The following is a 25,370-nucleotide window of genomic DNA, read 5'->3' as shown; positions in this document are numbered from 1 at the left end:
TTAAGGGCACCCCCTTTCTTTTTGGAGAAATGCGGGGAGTCCTTTCTCGTCTGCACATCTCCAGTCATCCTAGACGTCATTTTGCTCTGTCCTTTCTAGGCTGCCTGGGGTGAGGGTGAGAAAGACGGGAGCGGCCCCATCTGGGCGGACGTGGGAGACTCCAGATGGACCGGGGTCATTCAACAGGTGCACACAGGCAGCAGATAGATTTTTGCAGGCGGTGCAATTGTCTGGGTGTCTGGCGGCCAACTAGCAATTGGCCAGCAGATACAATCTGTCCCTTTAATAAAGCACTGAGCTCTGTCCCCACTCTGAACAACCGCAGAGGTCAGCTCCTCAGAGACAGATGGAGGATAGTTTTTATCCAATTAATCAGAGAATGTTATTTCTAACTGTGCCAAGGAGCTAGTCTGTCTGGTGCCCTGTGGGGAATGGAGACCCATGTATTGGCCTGGCTGGGAAAGCAGATGGAGGGGAGGGGAGCCCAGAATTCAGCATCTGCCTTCTAGGATCTGGTTTTCAGAAAGAGAGCCCTGGGTCTCCCCATCGCGTCTGTCTTCCTAAAGTCATACCTGAATCGGTATCTCATTCCTACCTATATAGGAGGTGGTAGACTTGCAGTCACAGGTTTGCAAGGGAGAAGCGGGAGCTGTCCGGTCGGGAAGAAAGGCTAGAACTGGAGCAAGGGTCCTGGACAGGGGCTGAAAGATCAGGGCACTGCCCACAAGACTGCAAAACAGACGGTGCTCCAGCAACCGTCAGGCAGCAAAGGAGGCTTCTTACCGCAGGCCCACCCTTCCTGGTACATCATTGGAGACCCTGATCCTGGAAGCACATGTCAGGATGCATTCTCAGGAGCAGAACCCGATAAAGAGAGGCCTTATGTCACCAGGAGAGCACCCCACATTCTAATGGTGGCTTCTCTCTGGATTCACAGCCCTCTTTGTTCTTGGGGAGCAAGAGATGATCATGGGGACTCCTGTGGAGGCGGCAGGAGCAGGCCTGAATGTTAGGACCCTGTGGGGTCATGCCTGCAAGTGGTCAGATGGAAGAGCCACTGGCAAGGCGTTTGGTTTTATGTTTGCTGCTCATTATTCTTTTTAATTTGCTGTTGTTTTAAGACTAATATTGAAAGCTGCTTTGAAATCCCTTGGGAGGAGGAGTGGGGTATACATGTTTATATGGATAAAATATATCCAAGCAAAATATATCTCCTCAGGGGAGGAAAGCTGGTTTTGTGGTCATGAGATATGACTTGCCCCCTTTGCTAAGCAAGTCCTGCCTTGGTTTGAATTTGAATGGGTGAACTCACATGAGCAATTTTGCTGGAAGATATTCCCCTTAGCGGATGGAGGTTCCAACTTCTAAACCTGCAACAGTAGCTATGCCTTTAACACAACAGGAAAATGATTTCTGGCCTTCTCTGAGCCCTGGGAAATCCAAGCTAGCTCCTATCATAGGAACATAGGAACCTGCCATATACTGAGTCAGACCATAGGTCCATCTAGCTCAGGATTGTCTTCACAGACTGGCAGCGGCTTCTCCAAGGTTACAGGCAGGAGTCTCTCTCAGCCCTACTTGGAGATGCTGCCAGGGAGGGGACTGGGAACCTTCTGCTCTTCCCAGAGTGGCCCCATCCCCTGAGGGGGAGATCTTATATTGCTCACACTTCTAGTCTCCCATTCAAATGCATACCAGGGCAGACCCTGCTTAGCTAAGAGGACAAGTCATGCTTGTTACCACAAGACCAGCTCCCTTCCCTTCTGGGAGCAGAGCCATCGCTTGCAGGTCTGAAGGCACAGTCCTGGCACCCCTCTCTCTAGAAATGGACAGTGCTGGGAGGGGGTACACAAGTCAATAACTAAGCACAGACTTTAAAATTATCCCTGGCTTAACATCATCTGTGAAATTGAGAACTGTATCGTTTGCTGCTTTATCAGAGATTATTAAAAAGCGTCTAACCTGGGAGGAAAAGCTAAACATGCAAAATGAATCAACTGCAGGGCTGGGGAGACGGAGAGCTGTAAAATGAAATTCAGCAAGGATAATTGTTAAGTGTTGCAGACTAGAAAGAAGAGCAAAATGCACAAGAATCAGAGCAGGATGAACCAGCCTAGAGAGAACCCATCCAAGGAGGACTTGTGAGGGCAGGGTTGCTGCTGCAGAAAAGAGGCAGAGATGCCCCTTCTGGGAACTTGGCTGGCAAGCTTGACAAACCAGAGAGGACTTCATTGCTCCGTTTAGAGGGTCTGAATTAGTTAAATCTGAAGGCTGCCGCCTGGCTCCCTGGGATCCTCCAAGTTCATCTCTAATTATTAGCTGAAGCAGGAACAATGAGATCCCTGCCAAGGGGAGAACAAAGGGAAATGGCTTCCTCTTTGAAGCCTGGGAAGGATGAGCAGGATGCCTGTCAGCTTTGCAGAGGAGATCAGAACTCGCCCGCTTGCTTAAATGCTTCAGCTAACGGGAGGCTGGGATGACTGGCAGGTGCATTTGGAAAGGCCAGGCCGGAAGGCTTGGGGCGGGGTGCAGCCTGTGCCAACCGCTGCTGCTGCTGCTGCTGCTGTGGATTTTCTTTGTCAAGGCCCTCTGTTAACTTCCAGTCTGTTTCCAGGGTTAAGCCATCGGGAGTCAGGAACCCTTGCAAGTCTACTGCAAATTCTCCAGAGAACAATCAGTAGATCGGAACATAGGAAGATGCCATATACGGAGAAGCCTCTGCCGGTCTGTGAAGACAATACTGAGCTAGATAGACCAATGGTCTGACTCAGTATAGGGCGGCTGCCTATGCTCCTAGTATCAAGGAACATTGTTCTTCTTTGGAGAGGAGAGCTGGTCTTGCAGTAGCAAGCATGACCTGCCCCCTTAGCTAAGCAGGGTCTACCCTGGTTGCATTTGAATGGGAGACTAGAAGTGTGAGCACCGTAAGATATCCCCTTCAGAGGATGGAGCCGCTCTGGGAAGAGAACCTGCCTACTTGCATGCAGAAGGTCCCAAGTTCCCTCCCTGGCAGCAGCACCTCCAAGACAGGGCTGAGAGATAGTCCTGCCGGCAGCCTCGGAGAAGCCACTGCCAGTCTGTGTAGACAGTACTGAGCTAGATGGACCAAGGGTCTGACTCGGTATACGGCAGCTGCCTATGCTCCGATGTTCCATGGTCCTAGCCAAAATAAGAGGGCTCAATAGCCAGCTGCGGTGTGCAAAACCAGTGCCCTACTTGTGGATCCGTCTTGCACAGGACGAGGCTCTGAAGTGCAGCCGGGGGTCCGGCCACACCAGGAAGCCGGGGGTGCCCCTTCCTAGCCTCATTGACCTGAGCCAGGTTGCCCTGGCGTCAGCCTCCTCCCTGCCCTCTTCTTAATGGCAGTCCCCACCTGGAGGCCGGAGAGATGGGACTGACAGCAGGGGTTCCCAGGGGAACAGAGAACCTTGCGGTAAAGTGCTTGCTTGAAGTGGCTGCCACATCACTCCGAGGGGGGAATAAGAGCAAAGTGGCCCCATTATCATAACTGCATCAAATGACGATTGATGGAAATTAGTTTCTTGCTGGAGGAAATTAGTTGGCGGCATTTGGCAGTGCCTGTGGCCTCAGCAGCAGCCACACAAAAGATGCCAGAGGCCAGGATGGGCAAGGAGGTTCTGGGTGTGGCCTCTGGGGAGGGAAATGTGTCCGGGGGTTAACTACCCTAGCAAGACTAGGAAGAGAGAGTTTTACTGGTCCCAGGGTCAGGACGGGGGACCCAGGATACAGCCACCTTGCGGAAGTTCGGCTGTCCAGGTGCCTAGATGGGTGAGCACCTGGCAACCCCCCTGAATGCCACGATGAAAGGAAAGCGAGTCTGAATGGAACAAACAAACAAACGTATCACCAAAAACGACTGCTGTGAATGAGCACTGCACTTCTCCTGTGTACACAGAACGGTCACAAACTGGACCTCTTGCATTCCATAGCTGGCTTCGCTCTTAACAAGTTTTCTCTTTCTCTCCGCTGTCCCCATCTATATTCCTGACAATGAAGGATAAACACTTCATGCATCGGGTCTACAAGCTGCAGTCCACAAAAGCTTCTGCCAGCAGCAGAGTGTTTTAAAGGTGTCTTTTATTGTTTTTGCCACCCGTCTGGAAAGTGCTCTCTTACAGTTATAGGCTTGGTCATGGCACAGTGGGGAAATGGCTTGATTATCAAGCCAGAGGTTGCTGGTTCGAATCCCCACTGGTCTGTTTCCCAGGCTATGGGAAACACCTTTTATCGGGCAGCAGCGATATAGGAAGATGCTGAAAGGCATCATCTCAAACTGTGTGGGAGAAGGCAATGGTCAAACCCTCCTGTATTCTACCCAAGACAACCACAAGGCTCTGTGGGCGCCAGGAGTCGACACCGACTCCACGGCACAGTTTACCTTTACAGGGCCTCCACAAGTGCCCAGACCATGGACAGCTCCAAGGGTCAAGGCCAGAACCTTGGACAGAGCTAAGTAAGGCAATCTTTCACCACCAGACCCTTTTGCAGCATGCAAAGCAAAGAGGAGCCATGGATCACCATAACCATGTTGACCATAACCGCTCTGGGCTCCTTGCAGGAAGAGTGCAATAGAATAAATAAATACATACATGCATACATACATAATCAAGCTTCTCAAGCCATCCTGCTCCAGGCACTGAGACCAGGACCGGGGATGTCCCAGACCTTGGACAGCTCCCAGGGCAACAGGTCAGCTCCACAGTCAAAGCTAATCAGGATGATTCAGAGCTGGATAGGGCAACAAAAGGGGCAGGTGCTCCAGCAGCATTTCTCAGCAAATACAAAAAAAGTTTTGTAGCCTGCTGCTCAGGCAAGGTACCTTGTCCCCGCCTGTTCTAAAAGGCAACCTTTGATCTTTAAAGGGGCCTTGCCTAATTTTGCAAGCACCTCCTCCGACGGCACTGAAGGGGCTTCTATTATGGTCAGGAGGCCATGGAAGAGTTCTCAGAATCAGAGCACATTGTAAAAGCCATGTCCTTGGGTCTTGGCAGAGGTACTGATTGGGGTTCTTTTGGTTCCTCCAGTGCGGGGGCCCCTATAGCATGGGTTCATCTGATGCCTCGGTTGGTGCTGCCTCCCAGTCTGATTTCTCTCCCCGAATCCCTGCCCCATCCCCTACTCAATGGGACTCCAGGGTCATGATTAATGGCAGCTTCGGCCCCTATGGAAAGAAAGTATTTTGTCAACAAAGGCAGATAGTACTGAGCCATTTTGGGGGGGCGTTATATAAATCAAATCAAATCAAATAAATAAACAAACAAGTTCTGTCTGCTCTTTGGGGAAATTATGTCAATGTGGTTGTTCTTCAGACTACCAGAGGAGAGATGAGCGAAGAATATTTGGGCTGATTAGGTTGCATCCAACCTCTCAGGAGGACCAACGGCTCTGGGGATGGCCACCCAAGACCTTCAACGCAAAGTTTCTCCTCTGTGCAACCCTTCTCCATTCACCAAGGTCTCTGCAAACCTAATGCAGAGAAGGATGATGGGTAAGGGGCGTGTCTCGGGCAGATCCTGTTGCAATGCATCAGGAGGACAGAGGTTTGTTTATGGAAGTAGCCAGGGATCAGGCTGCCGTGCTCACATTTTTCCCTCCTTCTTTCCACATGGCGAGAGAAGGGTGGAAAAGAAAGCAAAGGGGCATGCATTCACTCAGAAGCCTGGGAGATGCAGCAGGTCTCTGGTGACCTCCATGCTGAGAGAAGGACAGGGGAGAAGGATTTGCTGGATCAAGGCGGCACCCTTCCTGTTGGAAAACTGGGATGTAGAATGTATCCACGTTAATTTTTCCTTCTCACTCCACCACTTTTTTTTCTTTTTTTGGCATGAGCCGGGGAAAGCGGAGCTGGCTTCCTTCCTCCTGGAACACGGCTGCCAAACTCACCCCAGCCCTCCGTCCCTATCCCCGGCTCCAAACAGAAGGGTGGCTTGTGTGGCTGGGCTCGGTTTTCTTCCTGCTCCAAAAAGAGGTGGCTACGATCAGCTGCTGCTGTGAGGATCTCCGTGCCCGGGCTTCTTCCCTGCCAATTTCTCGAAGAGCTAAAGCTGGCACGGCAGGCGGCTCCGGTGGCAACCAAAGGAAGATGCCGGAGAGGCTGGATCACAGAGGAGGGGAAATGGACCCATGCCATCGACAGATCGGCATGCCTGCCAGGATGCCAGAAGGCAGCATGGGGCCAAAAGGAACATACGAGGCTGAGGAGCTGCTGGCAGCCCACTGCGAAGCAGGTGGCAGCTGAGTTGGCAGAGGTGCCATGGAGGATGGGCTGCCGAGACGCGGCGGCAGCCCAGGCGAAAGAGGGGGAAAAGGAGAGAGATGGGAAAGAGAGAAAGAAAGAGGCAGGGAAGCCGGAAAAGCATGGCAGGTAGCAGACGGCGCGTCGGAGCAGCGATCAGGTATTTGCCTTCGTTTTTAGGGGGGAAAGACCATTTGCGTGTCTGTGTTTCTGTGTCCATCTGTGTGCAGCATGCATGGCTCTCTGCCTGCCTGCAGTGCGCGAATGTGCCGTGCCACACCAGCGTGCCTTTGTGCATGGGCATCATCGGGTCTCTCGAGCAGCCTGGAGTCTTGGTTGGGGTGTGCTGCTGGTCCCACAGAAGTGGCGCCAGGCGGCATGTGTGGGTCTGTGCTGCTGCCTGCCTCTGTCTGTGCCCATGCCTAAGGATGCCCTATTGCATGTCCAGGTCTTGGTGTTTAATGCCCACCACCTTCCAGGCATTGGAAAGCTTTGTCACAACCTCACAACTGAGGCAGAGGACCGGGTCCCAGGGGGCCATTTGGCTTGGGTCTTGGCAAGAGTTAGCAGCTCTCGGCATGCCTCACAGCTGTTTTGCCCAGGCTGAGCATGAGGAGAAAGGACGGGGTTTGAGGCTGCTGCCCCAGACCCAGCATGTTGATCTTGCTCCAGACACCAGCCCGGCGGTGGCAACCGGAGCCATCCATTTTCCAGCAGCGCACTGGATTGGTTTGGCCTGCCCTGTGGAGGGTGGGGGCTGGCCGTGAGGAGGACAATATGCCTCTGGGTGCATTGGGGCAAAAACCTCGGCATGCGCTCGGAGGTGCAAATGCGTGCAGTCTCAGCAGCGCCACCCACAAGGCATGGCTCTGTCTCCTGCCTTGAGCTGAAATGCAGTCCTGCCCACATGCAAAAACGGGATAAAATGTCATTTTTTAAAAAAATGTTCAATTTCATTTGATTCCACCACCCCCCACTCCCCAAATCACACCTGGCTGATGATGGAAATGTCCATTGGCCCAAACCCAGCGCCTGCTTTATCTGAAATTCCGGAACCCAACAACATGGAATGCTGACAGGAATTGCAGTTAGGAGATGAGGAATGTGAAATTCACAAGCAGTTTTGAGTTGCAAGGGCTTGCTCCAGAATGTCCTGACCCCCTTCTCTTTAATCCACACGTCCCCCCCGCCCACAATACCCCATGTTTCAACGGGTGGCTTGCAACCGACTGAAATAATAAAAACCCCTTCTCTCAGGCCAGGGCGGCCCTTCCATGAGGCGAGGGGAGGCGGTTCAGTGTGCGATATGTCAACTGCGTTTGGGGCAAGTACCATCCTGGGCTTGGAGCCATTACGAACGCTGCTCCCCGGTGGAATCAGAGACTTCCCCGAGCCAAAGCTCCCCAATGTGGCTGGGTTTGGATGGGGATCCTGGAGACAGTTGACTAGGTGTATGTGCGGGCGGGGGGGGGTCTCCCCTGAGCGCCACCCACTGTGAGCCATGTCTGTTTAATGGGTCACCCTGGACTGGCCCGGTGCTGAAGCAGTATTTCCATTCCTTTGACTTGTTGCAGGTCAGGACAGTGGGCGACTACCCGAGAATGTCTGTATTACAGCGGAGAAATGGGCCCTTTCAGCTTCCCGGTCCAGGTTGAGATTGGTGAGGAGAACCCAGCTCACAGGGGTATCTCCCCCCGCCCCACCTCGCCCCTGTTCCCTCTCTGACCAAGTTGCATCCCACTGTGTGTCAGGCTGGAGAGCAGCGAGAGGAAGACGCGGCAGTAGGCAAAGCCTGGGCATAGGGCAGGGCCTCCGGCTCCCGAGTGGCTCCGGGACGGACTAGCGGGAGTTGCAGAGCATGCCTGGGCCGCCTGAGCATTTCTCCCTCGTGTCTTTGGATCCCTGCAGTGTCCTCCTTGGGCTCGGGCTCCGTTGCGTAGATTTTAAATAGCCAAAGTGTGACAAATATCTCGGCTGCATATCAAACTGAGAAGCACCCAGGAGCAGAATTGCTTCCCAACTAATCGCTGCCCCCAGTGCCAGCTTAACTCTGGAGAGAAGGAGACGCCTCTGAGCCCTCTGCAGCCAGCACCCCCCGCTGTGCCACTTGGCGCTCTTGCTTTCCTGAGAGAAGGCTTGTGGGTTTCCCCACACCGATGTGCCTTCATGGGAGCACTCCCGTTTCCAACATGTTTGTTATACAAACAACACTGACATTCCTCAGTGATGGATGCACACCGTCCTATGCACTGGCCCTGTGCAAAACGATACGTTCCATGCAGTAGGCAAGAAAAACAGCCTGAGACATTGCGATGAGATAAGGAAGGAAAGATCCCCCCTCCCCTAGAAAGGATGAGCAAAAGACATTAGCAAGGCGCCTAATGGCAGGTGGGAAGCGCTGTGCCCAATTAGCTGGATCTTGGCCTTAGAACAGATCCGCTGGAGGTCTGAAAGTTCGTGGGATACAAGTATTCTAAATAAATGCACAACAAACACATGCAACCAAACTCAAAGAGCATATAGGAGCAGAGGAAATTGCCTTCTACCAGGTCAGACCCTTGGTCCGTCTAGCTCAATATTGTCTACACAGACTGGCAGCAGCTTCTCCAAGGTTTCCCGCATGAGCCTTTCCCAGCCCTGCCTGGAAATACTGCCAGGGATTGAACCTGGGGCCTTCTGCATGCAAAACAGATGCTCTAACCACTGGGCTGCAGCCTCATCCCCTAAGAAGAATATGGGAAGCTGCCTTATGCTGAGTCAGATCATTAGCCCAGCTAGCTCAGTATTGCTTACACAGGCTGGCAGCGGCTCTCCAAGGTTTCAGGCTGGAGTCTTCTCCCAGCCCTACCTGGAGATGCTGCCAGGGGCTGAACTGGGGACCTCCTGCATGCAAAGCAGATAAGAAGCTAAGAACAGCCCTGTTGGATCAGGCCCAAGGAGGCCCATCTAGTCCAGCATCCTGTTTCACATAGCGGCGCACCAGATGCCACTGGGAGCCTACAGGCAGAGGTTCAGGGTATGCCCTCCCTCCTGCTGTTACTCCCCTGCAACTGGTACTCAGAGGCATCCTGCCTTTGAGGCTGGAGGTGGCCCACAGCCCTCCGTCTAGTAGCCATTGATAGACCTCTCCTCCACGAAGTTATCCAAGCCCCTCCTAAAGCCATCCAGGTTGTTGGCTGTCTCCACATCTTGTGGCAGAGAAGTCCACAAGCTGATTATGCGTAGTGTGAAAAAGTACTTCCGTTCGTTGGTCCTGAATTTCCTGGCAATCAATTTCATGGGATGACCCCTGGTTCTAGTGTGATGTGAGAGGGAGAAGAATGTCTCTCGGTCCACTTTCTCCACACCATGCATAGTTTTATAGACCTCTCTCCTGTCTCCCCGCAGGCGTCTTTTTCCTAAACTCAGATGTTCTGCCACTGAGCTATGGCCACATCCTACGGATATGTAAACTCAGAAGGCAGGGATGGATGAGAGCTGATGGCAACTGGGTTCTCCTGCTGTTCCTGGATCTTGTGAAAAGTTATGGCATCACAAGCCTTGAGCGTTCCCAAGCAAACGCTGGAGAGGCACTGGCTTGGGGTGATCTCTAGAATAGGTTATACCGGATGGATCCAGACTGCAGACTTGTCCAGGTCTAACCGTTATGCCTGCCCAGGGGGTCCTGAGAGCCTCAGGGCGGAGAGGGGCTAGGGGTCTGTAACAGTGAATTTGCTGCACACACCCCGGAAACAGTTCTTGGAGGCGGGGAGCCATGCCAGTTCAATGGGTATGAAGCGGATAAACATTTTGGTGACCCCATCTCAAGGCAGAGGGCTGGAGTAGATGGCCCCTGGGGTCCCTTCTCGGCTGCCATAACAGGCCTCCTCTCCCAGCAGGGGGAGCCCTGTCCCTCCAGCTCCTCCTCCTCCTCGGAGGTCTTGTCTCTTTGGGGGCCCAGGGCCAGCCGGGCCCCAACCTTATCCTGCCCCAAGCCAGACCAACTCGAGTGTGCAAGCAGCCGACCAGAGCACACTTCCGGGAGGTGGCAAGCAGGGGAGGACGGGGCGTGTGCAATCCTTTTAGGGGTTCCAGTCATCCAGGCAACGTGCCCTCTGAGAGAGGTGCGCCTCTCAGCTCTTGCCACAGAAGAGGTTGGGGTGCAATGCCGGGATTCTGCACGGTCAGGCGTGGCCACATTTCTGGATCTTGTCACATTCAGAAAACGGAGCTGGCGCGAGGGTTGCGGGAACCTCCCTCGGCCTCCCGCCGCTGCAAATACGCGGGTCTGTGGCCACTGCAAATGCAAGCAGGGGAATTCGCCCTCAGAACTGCCCCCCACCCGCAGGATTGTGCCCGGACAGTGGTGTTGTGGGAAAGCAAGGGCATGGGGGGGCGGCGTGCAAAGCTATGCCGCCTCGGCCCTCTCTGTCTCCTCCTCCCCCCTCCCGCCTCTAACCTCCCCTCTCCCTTCCCTTTCCATATTTCACAGTTCCTGCTTCCTGCATAAAGCCCGGCAGTCTCCAGAGACCCTGGCCAGATGTTCTCTGCAGAGCCGCACATTGCCTCGCTAATGAAATATTCATAGGGCCTCACTGCCTTTTGACATGAAAGCCTTCTGCAACTTCCCAGCTCACGGGAGCCAGCCCTGCGCGCAGCCTGCATTCCGATAAAGGCCCAGGCTCCAGCTGCCGCGCGGCCGCCGCCACGCTGCTTGCCAGCTCCCCGGGTGCCCCCAGAGAGCAGAGCTTCCCTGCCCGGGCCTGTGCAGACCCCCCTCCCCAGTGGCGTGGCGTGGAGAGCCCCCTTCTGCTCTGCCCTTTCTGACCTTGGCACGCTCCGGCCCCAGTTGGGTCAGGCTTCCTTCTAGGGAAGAAGTTGGCCAGCTGCGCCCTGCCAGCACCCCCCCCCCCCGTGGCACAGAGGCACAGGCAGGCAAGCCGGTCTGAGGGCGAGCTGGTGGGGCGCCCGGCTCTTCTCTGGCGGCTGCTTTGGTCAAGTGTCTTTAGCCCACGGATTCTAGAGTAGGCAGGGTGTTGCTTCACCATGGCCAGCTTCAGGACTGGCTCTGCTGAGCCGCCTTGCTCAGTTCTTTGCTTTCCGGAAGCTAGAAGAGACATCAGGACAGCCCATCTAGTCCAGCATCCTGTTTCACACAGTGGTCCAGCACCAGACGCCTCCGGCAATCCTGCAGGCAAGTGAGGGTGGCACGCCCCTTCTCCTGCCATGGCTCCCTGGCCACTGGTGTTCAGAGGCATCCTGCTTCTGAACCTGGAGGTAGCCTAGAGCCGACGAGCAGCCACGGATGAATTTGTTCTCCATGAAGTTGACGAAGCCCTGCTTAAAGCCATTCAAGCTGGTGACCATCACCGCATCCCGTGGCAGAAAAAACCCACAGATTAATTATGTGCTGGGTGGGAAAGGACTTCCTAAGTTCCCTGGCCATTGGTTTCGAGGGATGACTCCTGGTTCTAGTGTTGCAAGAGAGGGAGACAGGGCTTGCTGTTCGTGCCACAGCTGACCTTCCTGGGTGCTTCATGCAGAGAGAGAATGGCAGCAATGTCCTAGCAACCAAGAGGTCTTGTGGAAATCTCTTGGAAACACCCAGCCCCCTTGCTGCTGTTGGGAGTCTTCCTCCTCCTCCTCCTCCTCCTCCTCCTCCTCCTCCTCCTCCTCCTCCTCCTCCTCCTCCATAACTCACTGTTTCATCCCCTTTTGTGACTCAAAGTCTTGCTAGCAGGGCTTCTTAGGAGCAGAGGAAGCTGCCATATACTGAGTCAGTCCATTGGTCCATCTGGCTCAGTATTGTCTTCACAGACTGGCAGCGGCTTCTCCAAGGTTGCAGGCAGGGGTCTCTCTCAGCCCTATCTTGGAGATGCCACTAGGGAGGGAACTGGGAACCTAGATGCTCTTCCCAGAGTGGCTCCACCTCCTGAGGGGAATATCTTATAGTGCTCACACATCCAGTCTCCCATTCATATGCAACCAGGGCATACCTTGCTTAGCAAAGGGGATACCTTTGCTACCACAAGACCAGCTCTCCTACTTGTAACTTAATTAAGGACCCAGCCATGCAGGATGCAGGTAATTCATTATTTAAGCAGTATTTTAAAAACTTGTGCATTGATCCCATTCTTTCTCTTGACTTTGACAAGCCAAAGTGGCTAGCAAGTAAACCCCATCAAAACAACCAGCAAAAATAAAACAAGAAAATGAAATACTGCAATAAAACAGCCAAGAAATGCCATAAACGATAAATGCCATCAGAAAAGTCACAAAACTAGACTTGTAAAATAATATTTGCCGATACATTTAATAGAATGGGTAGAATATTTATCTGAAATATTCCCTCCTATGATAATAATGCAGGAGAATATTCTTTTACAAGCTTTCAAAAACAGTCAGAAAAATGCAAGTGCCCAGTAGGAAACAAAACAGTGTAAGAGAACTGGACATAGGAACATAGGAAGCTGCCATATACTGAGTCAGACCATAGGTTCATCTAGCTCAGTATTGTCTTCACAGACTGGCAGCGGCTTCTCCAAGGTTGCAGGCAGGAATCTCTCTCAGCCCTATCTTGGAGAAGTCAGGGAGGGAACTTGGTTCTCTCAAAGAGCCAGGTTCTGTATTGCTGCTGGCTTGCAATAGGTACCTGTATTTTTTAATTACAAAAACAGCTATTGGTGTTTGTGCGGGGTGTGTGTGTGTGATTTAGATCAGGAAATGGCTCTGGAAACTGGTAAATCTGTCTTGCAGGTCCAGGGGAACCCAACAAGTACTGAGGGCCAGGTATCACAATCTGGGTCCATGCCACCCATTCCATCATTTCCCACTCTTTCCCGCCTCTGTCTGTTGGTTTCCTTTTTTGCATCAATGTTTGTTCCACAGAGCTGCCATTGGTGAATTCCTGCCCCTTCCACCTCCATCCAAGTCAGCCAGGGATCCCTGCAAGTTGAATTACATAGGAAGCTGCCATATACTGAGTCAGGGCATTGGTCCTATCTAGCTCAGCATTGTCTACCCAGACTGGCAGCGGCTCCTCCAAGGTTGCAGGCAGGAATCCTTCTCAGCCCTGTCTTGGAGATGCTGCCAGGGAGGGAACTTGGAACCTAGATGCTCTTCCCAGAGCGGCTCCATCCCCTGTGGAGGGGAATCTCTGACAGTGCTGCTCACACATGTAGTCTGCCAGACCCTGCTTAGCAAAGGGGACGATTCATGCTCGCGACCACAAGACCAGCTCTCCTCCCATAGACCATCAGTGGACCAATGTGGCTCTCCAGTTTGCTCCTCATCCCCCCCCCACCCCGAGAGCTGCTGGCCAGCAGGGGTGATTTCGAACGCACCTCCTCACGAAGGAACTCATCCAAAATGGAGCCAGGCCCAGGGGAATTGGCTGGCTCTGCGAAACGGCTGGCTAGTCAAAACATATGCCACATTGCTGGGAGGGGGGCCGCTCAACCCACTGGTCGCGTGAAAGAGAAATTAGCATCGCAGCAGGCCTGCCAGTGTGTGGCTGGCAAGGGACCCAGCGCAGCAAGGATCACGGCAACCCGCTGGCTTCCTCCCACATGGCACTGCAGGCAGCAGTTCCGTGCCCTGTGCCAGACCGGGGTCATCCTAGGCCAAGTGAAGGGAGGCCCAGATGGGAAGACGCTGGGTAGGGGGGTGCAGAAGAGCCCGCCCCTGTCCTGGGTCCAGGGGAGGGGCCGTGCACGAGGAAAAGGCTGCAGTCCGTACATGCATGCCCACGCCAGAGTCATCACTTTTTAAATTGTGATGTGTTTTAATGTGTTTCTATCTATTATGATTTTTGTCTTTCCATGAATTTTAAATGTGCTATCTTCCATGTTTTAATTCTGTACACCGCCTAGAGATTTTTTATTCTGGGCGTTATATAAATTCAATTAACAACAACACCTTGAAGAGCACCTCAACACCAGAGGGGCCACAGAAATCACCACCAGCCAATTACGAAAAGCAACTTTACTGGGAACAGCCTATATTTTGCGACGATATCTATAATGATAATCACAACATTGACCATAAAATCCAGCCATCCTAGGTCCTTGGGAAGGACTCGATGTCTGGATAAAACAAACCAGTCAATAACACCTGTCTGACTGTGTAAACAAGAAATAAGAATAAGGATACTAGCATTATTAAAAGGGCTTACACTTGTGCAAACATGTTCAGGGTAGGATGCGTGTGTAAGTGTGACTGGAGAGGGCTCTCAACGGTCCTAAGAGAGCAAGGGAGCCTTATCCAGCCGCAGCCCACATTCAACGTGCTGAGCCCAGCAAATCCCATTGGGAGCCCTTAGTAGGAATCCCTGAACGCTGACCTCTGAGGCTGTCCTGCGAGTTCCCAGCAGCTCTGCAAGGACAGGACCTCACGAGGATCTCAGCGCAGAGGGAATATGGCTGCGGTTCTGACTTGCCAAAGGCGCTGAGAAACACCCACCGGCCGCCATGAACGGAGGGCGGCCGAGGGTCCCGTGTGCATCGTCCTCCCTCCACCCGCCAGGCGGAGGCAGGGCCCGGGGCCGGGAGATGGATGGGCTGGCCAGGCCCTGGGCTCTGTGCCCCAACGGCCTGCCTCCCCACGTCAGCTGGGTGGTAATAAGCTATGCATGTCATGTAGAAGTAAAAACATGTTCTGGAGAACAAATGATGTTAATTTGCTGAGAGGCTCCGAAGCCGCATATTAGCAAGATGCCTTGAGGGAGGGAAGGAGGGAGGTGGTGGCAGCGGCGGCGGCAGCGGCAGCAGCAGCAGCTGTGCTGGAATTAATGGCAGGATGCCAAATTAGCTCCACCATGCATCATAGTCAGAGGGAGAAATACCAGCGGAGGGAGGGAGGGAGGGAGGGACAGAGGGCCTCCTCCTGGGCAAGCCCTGCTGTTGTGGACACACGGATGAGCCCTGCTGTGCCATTCAGGTCTATCCGGAAGAGGAGCTGGGCAGAGAGCTGCTGGGGCACCAGCACGGAGCACAGGGCAGCCCTGGGCGGTCCGAGTTCTGTGAACCCCCCAAGGGCTCTCTTGCCCTGTCCACAATGGGGCAGGAGGAAGTTCCCGGGAGAGCAGACCCAGCCATAGGCAGCTGGAACCGCAGCGGTTGGCCAGTTGGCTGCCGAGAGGGTCAGGCCGGAGGCGGCCCTTTGGTGAAGCCAAGGGAGATGGTTGCCTCGGTGGGCGGGGGGAGCGGGGGGATTACCAGGGCTGCAGCCGGGCAGCGAGATGCTTCTCCGGCATCACCCCCGGAGCAGCCTTTGGGAGTGCTCTGAGCCTTGCACGCTCTGCAAGGAAGCAGCCCCTCTCCTCACATGCCTTGCAAGGCTTGCATGTGGAGAGAAGAGGAGGCTGCCCGCAACCTTTGCTCCTGGCCCCGCCACCCCCCCTGCAACCGCCACACACCACTCTTGAAGCCTGCAAGGGTTGGTGCTGAAAGGGCAAGGCAGCGTTTGACCCCTCGCCTCCGGGGCTGCAATGCCATGGGCCACCCCTGGGTCAGGATCTGTGCAGGGCACCTCCATAACCCACCTCACTGGACCCCAGGGCTCCTCAGGACCGCCTCCTTCTGAATCTGAGCCCTGGACCCCGACAGCAGCCTTATCAAGGCACCATCGGGGTGGTCCCCCCAAGCGGGTCCAGTGCCTGGGGGCTGCTCCCCTCTCCGTGACTCACTGCAGCATGCAGATGAGGAATGCTCGTGTTGTGTGTGTGTGACCCAGTCGGACATGCTCGTGTCTAAATGCTGTGCTTCTGGTATTCCCTGCAGGTACTGTCCCATTGCTGGACCCCAGAAGTCTTTTCTTCATCATTGAACTGGATCCACTCCGGACTTAGGAAGAGAAGAATTGCTTTGTGGGGACCAATAAAGGCTCCCCGGCTCCAGAATGTTGACGGCTTAACAGATACTGGCCCCCTTGTCTTGTTTCTCTCCTTCCCTCGTTTCCATCCAAGGAGCTTGTAAATACTTGCAAGAAAGAGACTTAACAAGGCTCTGCAGCTGCTGCTGTGTGACCCGCAGAATCCAGTATCAGCTGGTCCTTGGAGCTGATCAGGGCTGTCTGCCGATTTCAAGGGAATTTTGAGGAAAACTCAGACACAGAGGACAACTTCGGAGGCAGGACCATTACAAACTGGTCCAACAATTGGCATCTGCAGTCTTTGGTGTGAGAGAAAATCCACCCCCTCTGGTGAATCTCTTGGGAAGGATAGACAGAATTCTCTTTTTGAGAACGGAGGTGGTTTTTTTAGCAAGAAGCAAGCAAGCCACAACTTGGGGAGCAAGAGGTGATCGTCAAACAAGGGAGTTCTATGCTGCTTGAAAGGGTGAACAGCAAAGAGGTTGAGTGGCACTGGAGGGCCTGATCCAGCCATACAAGTGGCCAAGAGTTCCCCAAAGCATTATGGAATGTTATGTTTTTAAAAATCAGCATTCCAGGAACATCCTGAGAGTTCGCTTCCTTGCACGCAGAAGGTTCCCAGTCCCCTCCCTGGCAGCATCTCCAAGATGGGGCTGAGAGGGACTCCTGCCTGCCACCTTGGAGAAGCCGCTGCCAGCCTGGGTCGACAATCCTGAGCTATATGGACCAAGGGTCTGACTCAGTATATGGCAGCTGCCTATGTTTTCTCTACAGTATGTTTCAGTATATACAGCCCCTGCCCATCCCATCCCAGGCCTGATTTGAGTTGTGCCACCTGGTTTGCAACAAGCCAAAGACTTGCTATACAACACACCATGCCGATCTCTTCTCCTAACAACCGGGAAATCTGTTGCCATTCCTCTGTGGGCCAGTGATCTGACAGAGTTCTACTTTCCACGTGTGGGGTCATCTGGGTTGTTGTTGGGAGCCTACCCTTTGAACCAGAAGCAATGGGGATTGTTATTTTTTTTTAAAAAAAAGATCTGAAATGCTATGAACATGAATATGTCATCCAGCTGATAATTAATTAATGGTGCAGAAAAGAACCATAAAGCACCCTGATCAGAGGCATTATTGTAAAAGCCTCCCAATCATATATCCTACCAGCACAAGCTACGAGTTCCTGTAGCATAAATTAGACCTCATGCAGGATTTCCGTATGGATGTTTTAATTATAACTGAAATTAGGAAGCAGAGAACATGGGAGAGCTACTTCCCTGTTTACAGTCTTTCATATCTTTTGTCTTTGGGAGCGTATCAGTTGGAAGTAGAGAAACCATGCCATATCTAGCAGGGACTGGCACAACCATCAGCTCTCTCTCTCCCCCCCGCCCTCCTCATTTGCTTTGCAATATTTTGCACCAGTCTAAATATCAAGGTCATCCAGGAGCACAAGTTGAGCCTTCAGCCTCATGGTGGGGGGGCCGGGGAGGGGAGTACCATCATCCCGGGAGGAACATCTGGTCATGGTTTTGCATCCGCGGTGCTTCTAGCTGCTTCCAGAGTTTCCTCGGGTGCTTTGGGGAGCTCTTGCCTTGCAACCAAGGTGTCGCCCAGCCCAGCCCTCTCTTCCTCACATTCGCCTGGGCTGCCTTCAAGGAGGGGACCGAGAATGATGGTGGATTCTTGGCAGGGCATTGCCACAAGGTTCTCGTGGCTGCCCCCCCCCCCGCTTCAGTCCAGACACCAAGCATTTAGAAAGGATTCTCAGAAGGATTGGAGTGGCAGCCGCGAACAACAGCCCCTTTCTGTAGTTTGTTCTAGGGCAGAAATGCGTGTGTGTGTGTGTGTGTGTGTGTGTGTGTGTGTGTGTGTGTGTAAGCATGCGAGGGTTTGCAGGATCTGCCACCCCACACAGCAACAAACATGCAGACCCCCCCCCCACTGCCCAGTGCATGAAAATAAAGCCAATCAGTTCCCCCCCCACACACACACACACAACACACACACCCCCAGCAGGCACCCTTCCCGCTTGGAATCAAATGACTTCACATCTGCACCCTTGGGCAGCTTCCACTTATTTGCCTCTAGAGAGGCCGGTGAGGCACCCACCGGCGGGTGTGCCACTTTGCACAGCAGGGCAAGTGGGCCAAGGGCAAGGCCTTTCCTGGGGCTCCCTGGAGATGGCCCAGGCCAGAGGGCTGTGGGTGTGTGCATGCGCGCCCAGAGAGGCGCCGCTTCCCAGCGGTCGTTGCCGGCGGGGTCCGTGTGCTGGGACATGCAAGAGCGACTCCAGATGCACACAGGGGGGCTGTATGCTTGAATTTCAATCCCATCGTCTCACAATCAGCTTCAGCCTCCTCTTAGTGCCACATTAACGAAGCCTGCTCGTTTGAGTGCGTAATTAGCCCGAGCCTTCTCCCTCACTAATTTTGAAGCAGGAGAAGAGAGTGGAAGCAGGAGGGGTGGGGGACTGGGCCTTGGAATTTGCATATTAATTTAGCAGAGGGAGGAAAAAAATTGTTTACCACTTGCTTCTCGGTGTTGATCACAGAGGACTTAACTCTTTCTCTGGCACCATCTGGAGCCTCAGCGCTGGGTGCTGCAAACCGCCCAGAGAACCAGGCTCAGAGGCTATCCGGGATCTCAAAATATTTCAAGCCAGCTAAGCTGGGGAGCTGCTGCGAAGCAAAGGTGTAGCCAACAAGACACCTTTCTCGGGGGCTCGATCACATCCTGGAGACGGAAGCTCAGCAGCTGGGATCTCCGAGGAGAGGCCATCTGTTGCAGTGGTGGGTCTCCCCTTCAGACCCCTGGCCCGGAGGCCTTGCTTCCTCCACGGCCCACACTTCGACAAGGGCAAGAAGAGGTGCATCCATGCGTGCATGCCGACGGTGGTGCCAATACAGCCTGCCAAGACAGTGCACTTGAAGGCAAGAGGAAGGAAAGCAGGCGGTGGGGCGGGGAGGAGGAAGGGAGGGCACCGGGCATCTCTGTACACGGCAGGGAATCCAGGTCAGAAACAGTTAATGCTGCAAACAAAGGCTGTGGTGACATTATCCGTCTCCTGCAAAAACAAAGGACATTAAGCCTTCCCCTGCGGAGTCCAAGGCAGTTCAAGGAAGCAGGGGGGTGGTCAGGCTACAGTGGGGACACGGCACTGCTCCCCACATCTTGCAATGCCCATTTGAAGCTCCAGGCCTGATGGGGCGCTCCGAAAAGGTGGTGCATGGGATATTCTTGACATCATGTGAACTGAAGCAGCAGGCGCCTTGGACCCGTCAGGGAACTTCACGGGGGCAGAGGGAACACGGGAATGCAGGATTGAAACAGCTTATGGGGGAAAGGAGGAGAGAAAAGGAGGGATTGCAGGCAACTGATTCAGTAAATCCCACTCCCCAGTTATATTCTTGACGGTCAGTGGACTGAACCTGGGATCTTTTGCATGCAGTGCTGGTGCACTGCCACTGAACTAGGGACCCGCATAAGAGGGTTCTCTAGTCCCAATTGTATACTCCGCTTGGGAGTAGCTGACCTAGGTCTTAGGCAGGAGTCTTTTCCATCTCTGCCACTTTCACTGGGGACGTGGCCATGGGCCAAAGATGGGTCCTTCCGCATGCAAAGCCTTTGGCCTGAGCTTTGGCCTCACAGCCTCTGTTCATTTGGTCATGCATTTTCTGGAGTTCTCACAGTCCCGATGAGATGCAGACGAGGACATGAGGGCCATTGGATGTCCTGCCGAATAACTGGACCCACTCTCTATGGAGAGCCTGGCGTGACCGTCGATGAGAGAGGCAGGAGGCATCTGAGCACCACTTGCTGGGGAGCAACAGTGGAGAAAGACTCTCTGCCTCGGCATGCCATGGCTGGGCTTCCGAGAGGCAGCATCTGGGTGGCCACTTTGAGATGGCATTTGAGTGCTGGGCTACATGGCCCTTCAGCCCAGTCCAGCAGGTGGAAGAGTTGAGATTTGAACCAGGGGCCCTTCTTGGCAGCACAGTCTCTTAGCCACTACGCTACACCAACTTTCACTGTATAGTCTCACAGGAACATAGGAATGCTCACTACCACAAGAACAGCTCTCCTCTCCAAAAAACAATGTTCCTTGATACTAGGAACATAGGAAGCTGCCATATACCGAGTCAGACCATTGGTCCATCTAGCTCAGTATTGTCTTCACAGACTGGCAGCAGCTTCTCCAAGGCTGCAGGCAGGAGTCTCTCTTAGCCCTCTCTTGGAGATGCTGCCAGGGAGGGAACTTGGAGCCTTCTGCTCTTCCCAGAGCAGCCCCATCCCCTAAGGGAAATATCTCACAATGCTCACACTTCTAGTCTCCCATTCAAATGCAACCAGGGCAGATCCTGCTTAGCTAGGGGGACAAGTCATGCTTGCTACCACAAGACCAGCTCTCCTTCCTCAAGGCTGGCAAAATCCTGGCCTGCCTTTTGCCCTGTCTATGTAGACTACACCATTCAAAATGTAGTAGAAACTGCGATCCAGACAGTCACTTCTCAGCCCCTTGAAAAAGGCGCTTCAGGAGAGATCGTAGCTCATCAGAGCACCTGCTTTGTATAGGTTCAGCCCCAGGCAACATCTCTAGCTGGACGGAGAAAGACCCCTGCCTGAAACCGGTCCAAAGCCATTGCCAGTCGATGCAGGCAAAAGTGGCCTGTATGGTCTGGCTCCTTAGGAGGAGGCAGCTGCTCACGTTGGAAAGTCCCTGAAAACCTGTCCGATGAAGAGAGCTGTCCAGGGTCCTGAGACCACCCCCAACCGCCTGGAATGCATCAGCGTCTTTGCACAGACCTTGATGTGTCAGGGGGGTGTTTTTCTCCATGGAAGTAGCAACAGGGAGCCCTAAGAAAACAGACAGACTGAAGCGTGGTCTCCCTGCCTTCTGCACCACGACACAATGTCTGACTGGGAAGGCAGGAAGGAGCTGGTTTGCACTTCTTCATGCCGCAGTCACAGAGCGCCCAGCTTGAGATGGAGCCTACAGAAGGCATCAATCTGTCAGCATCCCGATGGCCAAGGAGGACACCTGCTCTCAGGCATCGGGGAGCTGGACCCATCACCCAATGCAGTCGAGCCCAGTTCTTGGACAATGGGGGCCTCAGAGCATGTCTAAGCAGTTAGTCCTTGCTAGCGGAGCAAAGAGGCACCTTCTAAAGTGGTGGTGCTCTTATATTCAGTGGCCCCATCCAGTCCCTGCACAGCATCCCTCTAGTGGGTATCATCATCATCGGTGAACTGCTTTGAGCATGTTTGTTGATAAGTGGTATATAAACAGTTGTAGTAGTAGTGGTAGTAGTAGAAAGCAGGAAGACTGGGGAGAGGGACACTCATGGCTTAGAGAGGAACCTGCCCTGCCTTAGACCGAGTCAAACCCCTGGTCCAGCAAGCTCAGTGTTGTCTACACCGACTGGCAGCAGCTCTCCCGGGGTTTAGGCGGGTGTTTCCTAAACTTGTGACCTTCTATGTGCCAAGCAGGTGGTCTTCCACTGAGCTATGGCAGGAATGGTCTTGCACTTTTCCAAATCGCAGGCATGGAGACTTGGGCCCGACGTGGAGCCCACACAACGTGTATGTTTGTGCATCTGGGTGTGTGTGGGGGGGGAGTGAGGAGGCTGCCTGGTCTCCATTGCCAGGCAGCTGGACCCCCCCCCCCAATGTCATCACGTCCAGTTCTTTAACTGCAGGGGCCTCTGAGTGAGTCCTTGCTTGCTAGCAGATGCTCTCCCACTGAGCGATGGTTCGTCAGACCTTGGGGCAGAAAGCCGTCCTGTGCTCCTGCCCTTGGGGCACACAGATGCACATCATGCCCAGACCCACCCAGCCCGGTATGACGTGCAAGCACCCCTAGGGATCCTTTCCAGCCCCACTCTTTCTGTGGGTTTGGAGGAGGTGGCCTGGCTGAAGTGCTTTGCAGGAGAGAAGCCCTCCTTCCGATCAGGGCCTGCTTCACTCTGCGTGTGTGCGTGGCGGGGGGGCCACGGGGTGGGCTGGGGCAGAGCCGGCTACACAACATGATGCTGGTTTGAGGGAGCAGGAGGCAGGAGGGGGGGCTCCACAGCTTCTCCCCCACCCCCCACCGTCTCTTGCCTATCCGAGTGAGCCGAGATGGCTCCCTTTGTTTGAAATCTGTGGGCGTCTCGAACCGGGCTTGGCAATAATTTGTCTGTCTCCTGCAGCTGGCTGTCATTTCACATCTGCGAACCAGTTTCATTTGCACTGTCATTAAAAAAAATCCCAGGTTTGACAGGTAGTAAAAAGAAAGCTCCAGCCCACCCCCACCGCACTTCTCTTCCCAAGCAAAGCAAGGAGCCGGAAGACCGTTGAGGGCCGGGAGGGGGTCTCTCGACGGCATGCTGGGGAGGAGGCAGATGGCACGGAGGCCAAGAACTGGGCTGGCCAAGGAGAGATGGGGCAACCAGAGGGAATGGAGCGGGAGAGCGGCCACTGGAGGGCGACAGAGAATCACAGCCTTTCGGACAATGGAGGCTGGGAGGATCAGTGGAACTGATGCCTGCCTGACTGCCTACCTATGGGTATTTGGACTGAGCTCTTGCCCTTAAGGGCTCCTGGCAAGCATGTGACTCCCCAAGCTGTTCTGCACTTGACTGGGCCCCAGAGGAGCGCTGGTCATGTGGCAGCAAGCATGGCTTGTCCCCTTAGCTAAGCAGGGTCCGCCCTGGTTGCATATGAATGGGAGACTTGATGTGTGAGCACGGTAAGATCTCCCCCTTAGGGGATGAAGTCGCTCTGGGAAGAGCATCCGAGGTTCCCAGTTCCCTCCCTGGCAGCATCTCCAAGATAAGGCTGAGAGAGATTCCTGCCTGCAACCTTGGAGAAGCCGCTGCCTGTCTGTGCAGACAATACTGAGCAAGATGGACCAAGGGTCTGACTCAGTCTATGGCAGCTTCCTATGTTTCCATGTTCCTGTCCAGCCCTATTCCAGGAAGAGACTTCTGAGGTTTTCTAACCCAGCCTGCATTGCTCAGTGTAAAGTAAAGTGTGCCATCAAGTCGATTTCGACTCCTGGTGCCCACAAAGCCCTGTCTTGGTTGTCTTTGGTAGAATACAGGAGGGGTTGACCATTGCCTCCTCCCACGCAGTATGAGATGATGCCTTTCAGCACCTTCCTATATTGCTGTTGCCCGATATAGTACTAGCGGGGATTCGAACCGACAACCTTCTGCTTGTTAGTCAAGCATTTCCCTGCTGCGCCACTTAAGGTGGTTTGCTCAGTGTGCAGCAAACCAATATGAGCAGCTCTGATTAGGCCGTTCTGATCCTCCAGGTACATTGTTATTTATTGTTATGGTACAGCGTTATACTTCAGAGGAGCTCTGCTGAATTAGACCAAGGACCCAAGAAGTCCAACATCCTCTCTCCAACAATCGCCAGTCCGGAAGCCCTGACCGTCTAGAGATGTCGCCACAGCTCAACGGAAGAACCTCTGCTTGGCCTGCGGAAGGTCCCAGGTTAACTCCTCAGCAGCATCTCCAGGGAGGGCCGAGAAAGACTCCTGCCTGAAACCTTGGAGAGCTGCTGCCTGTCAGTGTGGACAAGACTGAGCTAGCTGGACCAAGGGCCTGACTCAGTCGGAGGCAGCTTCCTCTGCTCCTAAGCCCACAAGCCAGACAGGGAAGCAACTGCCCTCCTCTGGCCTTGCTCCCCAGCAAGCAGTATTCAGATGCAGCTAGGGTGGATTGAGGACCCCCAAATCTAAAAGCAAGCATAGTTGAGATCCCAGGCAACACACAGCAGATGCATCGGAGGGGGGGCTGATGGCCCCTGGAAAGAGCAAGCGCACGGGGCCAGAGACCAGCTCTGGGGCAGGCGGGGGCGAGGAGGGCGTGAGCTGCCCTCTGGCCCTGATTTAACGCAGCCGTTCTGCAACTGATTCTAGAAGACTGAGCATTTTTCAGTGGGTAAGTCTGCACCCTAGAAGACAGGCCTTCTGTCCCTTTAGCAATTCGGTAGAAGAGGGCAGCCCTGCGGGTGCAACTTTTCATTCCCCTACAGCAAGAAAAAACCACACCTCCCCAAATCCCCTCCTCCTCTGCTTCTTCCTCCTCTACACGGTTGCCCGGGGACGAGCCCCCTATAACCCCCCTGGCCTGCCAGCAAGCCCTTCTGTGGCTTGACGGGCCCATGCAGAGTGCCCCGGATGGAGTCAGCGCCTCTCCACAGGGCGCCCGGCCTCAGGATCCCCTCCCCTGCAAAGCGCCAACCTCGGCTCCTGAGCAGGCACGGCGGAGTTGCCTGCCTGCCTGCTGCACGGTGGGAAGAAGGGGCCGGCCCACCAAGGGTTAACCCGTGATTGCTGGCTTTGTCTCTGCATCAGTGTACATAATGCACTGCTCATTTGCATACTGCAGTGTGCGCTCAATTAAAATGAACTTTTAATTTCTTCTAAGTAAATTACTTCTTCCCGGTACGTGACGCGCACAAATGTCAGAATAATGGGAGAGCCTTGATGAGCTGAGAAGCTGAACGGAGCAGGGACACAAGCTGCTTGAGAGGAGGGGGTGGGGGGGAGGGGGAGGGGGGAGCTTCCCTCCCCCCAGAAGCCCTGCAGTGCAAAGTTGGGGGCCAAAAGGTGGGAATCGCTGAGCGTGCCGGGGGTGGCGGTGAGGCGGACGGGCCTTTGCCACCAGCCCAGAAACGGACCACTCCAGCGTTCTGCTCACCCTGAGTTTTGCAGGGGGCATGTTCAAGGCGGTGGAAGGAACAGTGTGATGACATGAACATATGTCCCTGCCTCCTGCAGGAATGCATCCCCAAACTCGGAGAATCATTCCAGCACATTTCTCTCCGCTCACCCACAGACAAGATCCCTGCCGATTTGAAGGAAGAGTGCTGGGAGGGAGGAGGGTGGGGGGGGGAGAGAAGGAGAGGGAGGGAGGGAGGGAGGGAGGGGGAGGGAGGGCCATTCCATTGCACACGGGGTGAGGTGGGGGCTTCAGCCTTCATGAAAGAATCCCTGAAAGCAGGAGGAAGCTTCCAGTGCAAATGTGCGGCCCCTCCATGAGGCAGGGTGAGGCAAACGCCTCAGGCAGCAGATGGTCAAGATGCCCCCTGCCCCTGCTTTTAAAGTGGGGAGGGGAGGAGGGTGCGGCGATCCAAAGAGGGTGCACCGGGACCTTGAGCTGCCACTGCTAAGGCGATATTCTGCGGCATCAAGAGAAGAATGGTGTCACTCTGAGGAAGGCGCATAGGACCACGGGAAGCTGCTTTCTACGGAGTCAGAGCTTTGCTC

The 25,370-nt window shown here is 54.2% G+C and overlaps 1 protein-coding gene and 1 long non-coding RNA gene across 9 annotated transcripts in view; one reads left to right on the top strand and one right to left on the bottom strand.

Annotated features, from left to right (window-relative positions):
* Positions 1-25,370, bottom strand: part of ACSF3 (acyl-CoA synthetase family member 3) — a 113,340-nt gene that overhangs the window by 64,938 nt on the left and 23,032 nt on the right. The window lies entirely within an intron of this gene.
* LOC128334563 (uncharacterized) lies at positions 5,557-17,317 on the top strand. The gene is made up of 2 exons (XR_008311322.1): positions 5,557-6,416; positions 16,015-17,317. It is a non-coding gene; the product is annotated as an uncharacterized LOC128334563 (long non-coding RNA).

Source organism: Hemicordylus capensis, chromosome 9 (genome assembly GCF_027244095.1).
Source record: "Hemicordylus capensis ecotype Gifberg chromosome 9, rHemCap1.1.pri, whole genome shotgun sequence".
In the NCBI taxonomy this organism is placed as follows: domain Eukaryota; kingdom Metazoa; phylum Chordata; class Lepidosauria; order Squamata; family Cordylidae; genus Hemicordylus; species Hemicordylus capensis.
The sequence above is the reverse complement of the archived record's forward strand: the minus strand, read 5'-3'. Positions and strand labels throughout refer to the sequence as shown.